We start from the raw sequence: 11,878 nt of genomic DNA on the forward strand, positions 1-11,878 counted from the left end.
AATTTCAAAATTTGTGGCATATATGCCTTTAAAATAGGATCTTATGAGTCTTTGTATTTCTTCAGTGTCTGTTGTTATATTTCCCATTTCATTTCTGATTTTGTTGATTTGGATAGTGTCTCTCTGCCTTTTAGTTAGTTTGGTTAATGCTTTGTCTATCTTGTTGATTTCCTCAAAGAACCAGCTCCTGGTTTTGTTGGTTCTTTGGATTGTTCTCCTTGTTTCTAATTTATTGATTTCAGCCTTGAGTTTGATTATTTCCAGATGCCTACTCCTCTTGGGTGCTTCTGCTTTTTCTTTTTATAGGGCATCTAGTTGTGTTGTTAAGTTGCTTACGTGGGATGTTTCCACTTTCTTTTTAAAGACACTTTTTGCTATGAATTTTCCTCTTAGCACTGCCTTCAATATGTCCCACAAATTTGGGTATGTTGTTCTTTCATTTTCATTGAATTTCAGGAAGTGTTCTATTTCTTTATTTCTTCCCTGACCCAGGTGTCATTAAGTAAAGAGTTGTTTAGTTTCCATGTGTGTGTAGCCTTTTTGTTGCTTCTGTTGTTGTTGAAGTCCAGTCTTAGACCATGGTGATCTGATAGTATACAAGGTATTATTTCAATCTTCTTGTATCTGTTGAGGCTTGCTTTGTGACCTACTATGTCATCAATTTTGAAGAGGGTTCCATGGGGTGCTGAGAAGAAGGTATTATCCTTTGTTGTTGGGTGAAAAGTTCTGTAGATATCTGTTATATCCATTTGATTCATGAGTTTGGTCAATGTTGTTATTTCTCCGTTTAGCTTCTATTTCAATGACCTATTCTTCAGTGAAAGTGGGGTGTTGAAGTCTCCCACTATTAATGTGTGGGGATCGATATGTAGTTTAAGCATTTTAAATAGTTCTTTTAAAAATGTGAGTGCCCTTATATTTGGAGCCTAGACATCCAGAATTATGATGTCATATTGATTGATTTTATCTTTGATAAGTATGAAGTGTTCTTCCTCATCCCTTTTGATTAGTTTTGGTTGAAAGTCTATTTTGTTATATATTAAAATGGCTACATCAGCTTGTTTCTTTTGACCATTTGCTTGGAATATTTTTCCAGCCTTTTACCTTGAGGTAATGTCTGTCCTGTCGGTGAGATGTGTTTCTTGAACGCAGAAGAATGTTGGATCTTGTTTATGCATCCATTCAGTTAGCCTGTGTCTTTTTATTGGAGAGTTGAGACCATTGATATCGAGAGATAATAATTACAAGTGACTGTTAAGTCCATTAAATTTTGATGTTGGGTACAGTACAGAGTTTATGTGGTTGTGTTTTTGTGATGGTGTAGTTATCTACTTCCTGTGTAGTTTTGGTTGTTGCTTGACCCTTTGGGATGAAGTTTTCCATCTAGTAACTTCTCTAAAGCCAGATTTGTGGATAGGTACTGTTTGCATTTGTTTTTGTCATGGAATATTTTGTTTTCTCCATCAATGGTTATTGATAGTTTCGCTGTATATAGTAGTCTGGTTTGGCATCTGTGGTCTTTTAGGGATTGCAGGACCTTTCTCCAGGCCCTTCTGGCTTTTATGGTCTCTGCTGACAAGTCAGGTGTAATTCTGATAATTTTGCCATTGTATGTTACTTTGCCTTTTTCTCTTGCTGCTTTTAATATTTTTCTTTGTTCTGTATATTTTCTGTTCTTATTATTATGTGTTGGGAAGATTTTCTTTTCTGGTCTATTCTGTTTGATGTTCTGTAGGCCTCTTGTATGTTTATGTGCATCTCCTTCTTTAAATTGGGGAAATATTTCTTCTATGATTTTGTTGAAGATATTTTCTGGGCCTTGGATTGGGTCTCTTTTCTTTCCTAGATGCCTGTTATTCTTAGTTTCATCTTTTCCTGGTGTCTTGATTTTTTGGGATATTTTGTGTTAGGAATTTTTCAGATTTAGCATTTCCTTTGATGGTTGCTTTGAGTTCTACAATTGTATTTTCTAGTCCCAAGATTCATTTCTCCATTTCTTGGATTCTGTTAGAGAAGCTCACTTCTGTATTGCTTACTTTCTTCTTTAAAGTTTCTCATTCCCATTTTTCTTCTGTCTGGGATTTTATCACTGTTTCCATTTTCATCATCAGATCTTGAGTTGTTTTTTTGATTTCCTTCATCTGGTTGTTTGTATTTTCCTGAAAAACTTCCAGTGCCTCTCTATAGGCCTCTTTTATGTCTTCCACCTCTTTGGCTGCAACTTCCTGCATTTGATTATGGATTATATTCGTTTACTCCATTATCATTTTCATTACTAAGGATTTGAGATAATTTTCTTCTACTTTGATTGTGTTTGAGTTCTCAGGGTTGCTTTCTTTGGGATAGGTGGGATTTGGGGATGCCAAGTTGTTTTGGTTTTTGTTGTTTGCATTCTTACACTGTCCTTTAGTCATCTTGCTGTCTCCAATGTTAGGTAGTAAGTTCTGGTGTTCTTCACTGGTCATTGAGAGTGAGTAGTTGGTGAGTGATTATAGGTTACATGCCCTTGCCTGTAGGGATCAGGGAGTTCTTCTCTGGAACTGGCAGGTGACCTGGTTTCTGCTCCAGGAGGCTTTGCTCTACACCTTAAGCTTCTGACTGAGTCAGCAGAGGTAGGCTTCTGCCTGATGTCATTCATGTATCAAGGAGATTCAGACCAGTTGTGCTGGGGGCCGCTGTTTAATTTTCTGTCCTGACCCCCCCTTGGAGCAGTCTAGCCTCTCTTAAGTCTGTAGGAGACCCTGCTGGTCCATGGAGACTGTGGCTTTATCTGCCCAATTGTCCAGGCCCAGACCACTGTTCCTGCCTGGATCAGTCTAGATAGTGGATCAGTCTAGATTGCACACCTTTGGCTGCTCAATTCCACCAAGCTGCAGCCGAAACTCAGACACACCCCCCCCCCGGATACTCAAGGCAGTCCAGCTTCTTCTGTCCCTGCTGGGCCATGGGACTGTGGCTTTATCTGTCCAACTGTCCAGGCCTGGACCGCCAAGGTCCATAGACAGGTTCCTTCCCAGATCAGTCTAGATAGTGGACCAGTCTAGATTGAGCACCTTTGGCAGCTCAGTTCCACTGAGCTGTGGCCACAATTCAGACCCTGCTCCAGACCCTCAGGTCAGTCCAACTTCTCCCATGAGTGTGGGGGTCCCTGTTGGGCCATGGGGACTGTACTTACTGGGTTCTATCAGCCCAATTTTGCAGGCTCGGTCCACTGAGGCCTGCTGCCTGGCTCTGGCCGGACCTGCCCAGACTCGCCCAGACCAGGCAAGCTGTTGCTGGGCACCATGGGCTTCACAGCAGCCTCCAGGGCTCCCTGTGGACTGAGGTGGGGTGGGTGGGGGTGTCCGAGGGCAGATTCACTTGTTTCCCTGAGACTTCCCCAGGCCAGGAGCTCCAGTGTTCCACCATTGCACATACTGCACCTGGGCTATGGAAGGCAGCTGCAGTCCACTGGTGGGTTCTGTTCCAAAGCCTGGAGAGTGGGTTCAGGTCCTCCATGGGCTGCTGTTTGACCTGGGGCCAAGGCCGCCTATGGTCTGCACTGTGTGGGACCCGACTTACCTAGTTTTCTCCAGTTCTTGCAGTCTGTGGCTCCCAATCTGGTCCCTGGGCTACGTGCAGTAGATCAGATACAGTGCGTGATAGGCACCACCATCTTGGAACTCCCACAATCAGGAATTATATGACTGTTGCATTCATAGTATTTTAGCTATCAGTATTTGCCAACTTTGAAGAAATTTTTTTCTACCTTGGTGAGTCTAAAACTCTTAATGTAAACAATATCTCTCATATCTATTCTCTATCAACTTAAAACACCTAGTATACCTAAAAGCATTTTAACCCCTACATAACTAAGCTTAATTGTAAAACTAAACTATGCGGTCTTCCACCCCCATCAGAGACTTGAGAAGGAATAAAATTAATTACATGACTAGACAGAAAGTTCAGGTTGACAGCTCATAAAATGAAAATAAAAAATGACAGAGACAGTTTGCTGCCTAAACAGTCACCCAAAACTTTTTATAACATTGAAGCATCATCTTCAGCCTTCTAGCCCAGTGTATATGACAGAGATATTTGTGTGGAAGGAACTATTGAAGACTTGCTCACCCTGGCTTAGCAGAGTTTGGCTGTCAACTCTGCCTACATCAAAGCTTGACCATTTTTAGGCAAAAATCTGTCTGTGGTAGAAACAAGGACATTTTTAATAGTGGCTTGTTGGCCACATTTGTAGCCACCTCCATGAGGAGATCATTTGATGCTCATCATCTTCTTTGAGGTAGGCTAGGTGTTGCCAGGAGTTAACCTGTCTCATTGTCAATGGATCTTTAAAATAATAACCTCATCTTTAAATGCCATATTATGTATGTCTTGAGGTTTTTGAAGTCCCTAGCTATCTATTTTATATTAACTAACTATAGATACATCTGTCTGTTAAACCTAGGATCTATATACTTGTGATAAAAATAGACTAGTAATTAACATGACCATGATTAGACCAACTAACAATTTACTTGTTTTACCTAATTATCCTAAATCCCCTTGCTATAGCACTTTCAAAGTATTGGAAGCAAACCTTGTATTATAGCTGAGTTGTATGAGTACAATACCACATATTGGTGTAGAAATATACATGTATATATACATATACATATTATATATATATATATATATATATACATATGTATATATATAGTGTGTGAAAAATAATTTTAAATTTGAATTTTATACCAATGACTCCAAATTAAACACATTTTGCCTCAATATAGAAAATTCTATACCAGTGAATTAAAAATACCCTTGTGAATAACAATTACAGCCATACATTGAGTAGTAGATTCAATAATCTACATTTTTCTTATCATCTCTCTATATATTCTATATTCCCTCATTCTTTCCTTTCAACTCCTATCTCCATACCTAAGCAAGAAAGGTAAAGCAAAAGAGAGACATCCCTGAAACCAGCCTTGATTTCACTCTGAAGAAGACCAATAATAACTTATAACCCACTCCTGATGCAAATAAACATCTATAGCCCAAGACAGCCACCAAGACCTAACCAACCCTCCTTAAGGGAAATGGATATCACTCTCTTAAGGTTCCTTCTAGCTGATTCAAGATGAATAAAACTTTCATAGGGGTTCAAGTAAAATTGGGGAGGATGGTTAAACAAGCCAGGAATAGCATTTGTGGTCCAGTTTCTAAATATTGAGAAATTCCAGACTTAATATAAGTCCTGTGTAGCACAGTCTGAAATGATGAGCCAATTGAGCTTGGAAGCTTTCTTTGAAGCTGTCCTGGGAGCTGTCTTGTTATGATGAGGAACAGCAACTGAAGCACTTGTTGCTGGAACATGAAGGAGGCAGGATGTCAGCATCCAGCATCCTGAAAGGAACAAATCCTGCCAGGTCTGATCCAGCAGTGTCTGGTTCTTTTGTTCTGAAAACATATAATTTCTCAGAAGCATTATACAGTTCTAAAATCACAAATGTAAGATGTTTGCATGATGCACAGAACAGTTAAGGCTGGTTATCTGCCCTTTGTATGAGCAGAAGAAAGACATATGTTAATCTTCATTCATGGCATATGAAGAATGACATCTAATAATAAGTCACAGGGATTCTATAACCAACAAGAAGTGTTGCCTATGCACAGACCTTCATGTCTTAGCCAGCCTTAGAGCTATTCCCATGTAATGGGATTAGCAATATCAGTTACATGCTTGTCCTGCAGCTTGACTTCTTTATATCCTGTTTCTAGGCCCCTCCCTTATCATCTCCCATCCTATCCTCCCTTCCTCATTCCCTTTCCCTCCCTCCTCTAGTCCTCAGAAAGGGGAGACTTCTTCCCCTAACACCTGATCTCAGCCTATCAAGTCACAGCTGTACTGCATGTACCCTCTTCCTCTGTGGCATGACAAGGCAGCCCTGGCAAGGGGAAATGATAAATGTTTGTGGTCAGAGTCTGTGTCAGAAGTAACCCTACTTCCTTTATTGTGGGACCCACAAGAAGACTGTGCTGTCTATCTAGTGCATGTAAGCAGAGGGTCTATATCCACATCATACATTGTCCTTGGTTGGTGCATCAGTCTCTGTATTGTAGTGTGGCTATTCTGTATTATGTGGCTAATATCCATTTATGAATGAGTATATACCATGCGTGTTCGCCTGGGTCTGTTTTACCTCACTCAGGATGACCCTTTCTAGTTCCATCCATTTGCTTTCAAATTTCAAGATTTTCTTGTTTTTAATAGCTGAGTAGTATTGCATTGTGTAAATGTACCACAGTTTCTTTATGCAGTTTTCAGTTGAGGGACATCTAAGTTGTTTCCAGACTCTGGCTATTACAAATAAAGCTGCTATGAACATAGTTGAGGAAATGTCCTTATTGTATGGTAGAACATCTTTTGGATATGTGCCCAGAAGTGATATGACTGGGTCTTGAGGTAGAATTATTCCCAATTTCCTGAGAAAGCACCAGATTGATTTTCAAAGTGATTGTACATATGTGCACTCCCACCAACAGTGGAGGAGTATTCCCTTTTCTCCACATTCTTGCCAGCATGTGCTATCACTTGAGTTTTTTTTTAGCTTAGCCATTCATGTAGGTATAAGATGGAATCTCAACGTCATTTTGAATTGCATTTCCCTGATGACTAGGGATGTTGACCATTTCTTTAAGTGTTTCATAGCCATTCAATATTCCTCTGTTGAGAATTCTCTGTTTAGCTGGAACCAGGGCTCTTTATACACAAAAAAGTTCACAAACATTTGTCTGTTGGCTTCTATTGCAAACATTATCCATATATGGAGAATAAATATTTTCTTTTTGATAAACAAATCTGGACAGTTTAAAAGGCATAGAGAACCTTATACTCAGGCATTGCCAACAACCCTATAGTGATAAGGTGAGCACTTACAATGGTGGATTGGAATCTTCTAAGGGAGTGTCTTTTACAGGCTCAGTCATGGATTTAAGGTATAACAGTGGAGTTGGTAGCTATCTGAGTTCCTTCATGGCAAGAATGTTGTAGCAAAGTGGTCTGTGTCTCCTTTCTAATCTGTTTACATGCCCCCCAAAAGAGATACCTATTGAACTTTGGGGACCCATGGAATGGTCACAACACTTGGATGATACATGGTTTACTGATGGTTCATAAACTACTGGTGAAACCAAAACTAATGGGAAGTGGCAGCCTATATAATGGGGGATGGTATGGCCAATACTGAGGAAGGGACCACAAAATTAGCAGAACACTATTGAGTACCAGACAAAAAAACTAGGAAAGCAAAATGAAAATCTCTTACCTTCTTCAAGTCATAACGTATGTGCAATGGTATAGCTATATGGTCCTCAAAGTGGAAAACCAATAATTGGCAGATAAATAGCTAAGATATCTGGTTTTGGGAAGCATGAATAGAATGGCAAAACAAAGCAACACTTAGCAAAGATATAACATTTTATGTAATTCATACAGGAAATACAGACAAAACATCTGAAGATAATGAAACAGTGGTCAAATTGTCTTCATGTTAATTAAGGCCAGGATATTAAAAATTTTCAAGGAGCAACTTGAGAATAAACCAACAGGAATTATCTGTAATACATTCAAAAAATTCAAAGTTTACCTCCAACACACACACACACACACACACACACACACACACACACACACACACACAAACCTGGAGATGGAGAGCCAAATTAAACCAGGACTACTATTATGAGATATACATAGGAAGTGGTTCATACCTTTAGTCTCAGCACTTGGAAGGCACATGCTTTTAATTCAGGCATTTGGGAGGAATAGGCAGGCATATAAGAATTACAGTAATTGAAATTTAAAGTCTGATGTATCTTTCTTCCAGAAGAGGCCTGCAGGACCCCAAGAATAGTTAGGTCTACCTGGAACACAGCCAACATAGTTAAGCAATGTCCTGTCCTGTGATCTCCATTGTCAAGGCTAAGGTTCTGCCTGCCTCCCTGAGGAGGCCTGCTGGATCCCAGAAACATCCAGATCAGAACCTACTTCCCTCCAGTTTCCTGCCTACCAGGTCTACCCAGGGCACATCCAACAGAGGTGAGCTGCACACTTTCCCCCACCTCCACCTTCATACTCATTACCTGTTTTCCCAAGGGGGCCTGCAAGGCCCTAGGACATGCAGCCTAGACCCCTCCCCACCAATATCCTGCCTGCTTTGTCCACTTAGGGCACAACTAACAGAAGTTAACTCTGTCCTCGAAGCTCCATTGTTAGACCCAAATCTCTGCCTCTTTCCAAGTGTACCTGCAGGACTCCAGGAACATTCAACTCCACCTGAGGCACAGACAAAAGAATTGAGCAGTGTGTTGTACCCTGGGCTCTATTTTCAGACACAAGGCACTGCCTGCCTTCTCAATGAGTCTTGCTGACTTCAGAAACATCCAGTGAATAATAGGGACAACCAGATTGTTAAAGGCCAGTGTAAGAACACACTCAACGAAAGCCAGAGCAACATGGAACTACCAAAGCCCAGCTATACAATGTCAATGATCCCTGGATATAGTAATACAGGTGAAGCCCAAGATGATGACCCTAAATCAAACCTAATATAGGTGATAGAGGCCTTAAAGTGGGAAATGAATAAGTCCCTTAAAGAAGTACAGGAAATTACAATTAAACAGGTAAAGAAAATGAATAAAACTATTTAATACTTGCAGAAAATGGAAATCTATATTTATTATTCTTCATAAAACTCATGTCCAGTTAGGTGAAAGACATTAACTTAAAACCAGATGTACTAAACCTCACCAAAAAGAAAGTCAGCACGATCCTTGAATACTTTGGTATAGAAGACAAGTTCCTGAAGAGAACACTGACAGCTTAGGCTTCAAGATTAACAATTAGTAAACTGGGCCTCATGAATCTGAAAAGCTTCTGTTAGGCAAAGGACACCATCAATGGACCAAAATAGCAGCCTACATACTAGGAAAAGATCTTCAATCAACCCTATATCCTACAGAGAGTTATTATCCAAAGTATATAAAGAACTCAAGAAATTAGACACTAGCAAAACAAATAATCCAATTACAAATGGCTTACAGAGCTAAACAGAATTCTCAACAGATGAATATCTAATGCCCACAAGCACTTAAAAGAAATGTTCAATGCCCTTAGCCACCAGGCAAATGTAAATCAAAATGACTTTGAGATTCCATCTTACACTCACCAGAATGTCTAAGATCAAAAACTCAAGTAGCAGCACATGCTGGCAAGGATGTGGAGCAAGGGGAACACTCCTCCCTTGTTGGTGGGAGTGCAAACTTGTACAACCACTTTGGAAAGTAATTTGGGAGTTTCTCAGAAAATTGAGAATAGTTCTACTTCAAGAGTCAGCTATACCACTCCTAAGCATATACCCAAAAGATGCTATACTATTTGTTAATTGTTAACCTTAAGGCCTGGGCTGTTGGTGTTCTGTTCAGGAAGTTGTCTCCTGTGCCAATGTGTTCCAGGCTTTTCCCTACTTTTTCTTCTAACTGATTTAGTGTCTCTGGTTTCATGTTGAGGTCTTTAATCCACTTGGACTTGAGTTTTGTGCATGGTGACAAGTGTGGGTCTAAATGCATTTTTTCTACATGTAGAAATCCAGTTAGACCAGCACCATTTGTTGAAGATGCTATCCTTTTCCATTGAATAGATTTGGCTTCTTTGTCAAAAATCAGTTGACTATATGTGTGTGGATTCATATCTGGGTCTTTGATTCAATTCCATTGATGAACCCTAATAAATGGGACATCATGAGGCTGAGAAGCTTCTGTAAGTCAGGAGACACTGTCAAAAGAACAAAATGACAGCCTACAGACTGGGAAATGATCTTCACCAACCCTGAATCTGACAAAGGTCTAATATCCAAAATATATAAAGAACTCAAGAAAATAAACACCACCAAACCAAATAATCCAATTGAGAAATGAGGCTCAGAATTAAACAGAGAATTCTCAACACAGCAATAACAAATGTCTGAGAAACACTTAAAGAAATGCTCAATGTCTTTAGTCATCAGAGAAATGCAAATCAAAACAACTCTGAGATTCCATCTTACACCCATCAGAATGGCTAAGATCAAAATTTCAAGTGACATCATATGTTGGCAATGATGTGGAGAAAGAGGAACACTCCTTCATTGCTGGTGGGAATGCAGTCTAGTGCAACCACTTTGGAAATCTGTCTGGTGCTATATCAGAAAACTGGGAATAGAACTTCCTCAAGACCCAGCTATTCCACTCCTTGGAATATACCCAGAAGATGCTCCAGCATACAACAGGGATGTATGCTCAACCATGTTCATAGCGGCCTTATTCATAATAGCCAGAACATGAAAACAGCCTAAGTGTCCCTCAGTAGTAGAATGGATAAAGAAACTGTGGTATATTTACACTATGGAATAGTACTTAGATATTAAAACCAAGGAAATTCCAAAATTTGTGGACAAATGGATTGAACTAGAAATGATCATAATGAGTGAGCTAACCCACAAGCAGAGAGACTCAAATGGTACATACTCACTTATAACTGGACACTAGCCCAAGGGGCAGGTCTCATGAAAGTCTTCACTTACCAGGAAAGTAGCATAGAAGTGAGGACATCCTATTCTGACTCTAGGTGAGAAAAATATAGGAGATAGGGAAATAGATGGATCCAGAGGGTCCTAGAAACCTACAAGAAGAACACTATGATGGACAGATCTGGGTCCAGGGGTTCTGCTCGATCTAAGACACCAACCAAGGACAATATGTGCAGTCATCATCAACCCCTTCCCAGATCTATCCAAGGGACAGAACATTCTCCACAGTTAAATGGAGACTGGGGACTGACTTTCACATGAACTCTGGTGCCCCATATTTGGTCATGTAGTCTTGACAGGAAGGCCTGATGGCACTTGGAGGAAAGATAGCAGGCTACCAAGAAGAGCCTTGATACCCTAGCATCATATTCAAGGGGAGGAGGTTCCCCTCAGTCATAGACATAGGGAAGGGGAATGGGGTGAAAGCAAAAGGGAGGGAGGAATGGGAGGATGCATGGGATGGAATAGCAAATAAGATGTAATGTAAATTATTTTATTTTCAATAAAAATGTGTTAAAAACAAAACAGACCCCCAAAAATACTACACCATACCACAAGGCCACTTGCTCAACTTTGTTTATAACAGCTTTATTTATAATAGTCAGAAACTGGAAACAATCTAATGTCCTTTGACTAAAAAGTGAATAAAGAAAATGCAGTACATACACACTATTAAAAACAAAGATCCTGAGGTGGATCCAAGATGGCGGCGAGCAGTGTGGACCGTGTTTGGAGGCTCCAGTGAACAATTCAGGGAATTGCACAGATTTCTGAGCCAGGAACACCGAGGTCCCCACACCACAGCAGCGGGAGTGCTCCATGGTTCGGACAGACCAGGGTGCAGAGGACCTGCAGGCACAAGAGGAGTGTAGATTTTCTCAGATCAGAGCAGCAGTGACAGAGGCAGCAGCAGCAGTGGCATCAGCGGCACCAGCGGCGGTGGCTGAGGTTTGCAGCTTATAGCCTTCCGGTGGAGGCAAGTGGTGTGGTGGCCAGTGGGTGTTGCTGCAGGAGAGGGGACTCTGGGCAGGATTTGGGTCTCGTGGTACCTTGGGACCCAGACTGGACTCGGCAGACAGTTTGGCCCCAGAGTCCCAGATTCTGGCTCAGGCCAGCAAGCAATTCTGCCCAAAGCACTAACTCCGTGCAGCCACAGCTCCCCTGCTGTGGTGCAGGCTGGGCGGAGCGCTCAGTTCCACCCTAGGCACCACCTCAGCTCAGTAGCAGCTCCCCTGTGGTGACACAGTCTGGGCGGAGCGCTCAGTTCCACC

Source organism: Acomys russatus, chromosome 5 (assembly GCF_903995435.1).
Source record: "Acomys russatus chromosome 5, mAcoRus1.1, whole genome shotgun sequence".
In the NCBI taxonomy this organism is placed as follows: Eukaryota; Metazoa; Chordata; class Mammalia; order Rodentia; family Muridae; genus Acomys; species Acomys russatus.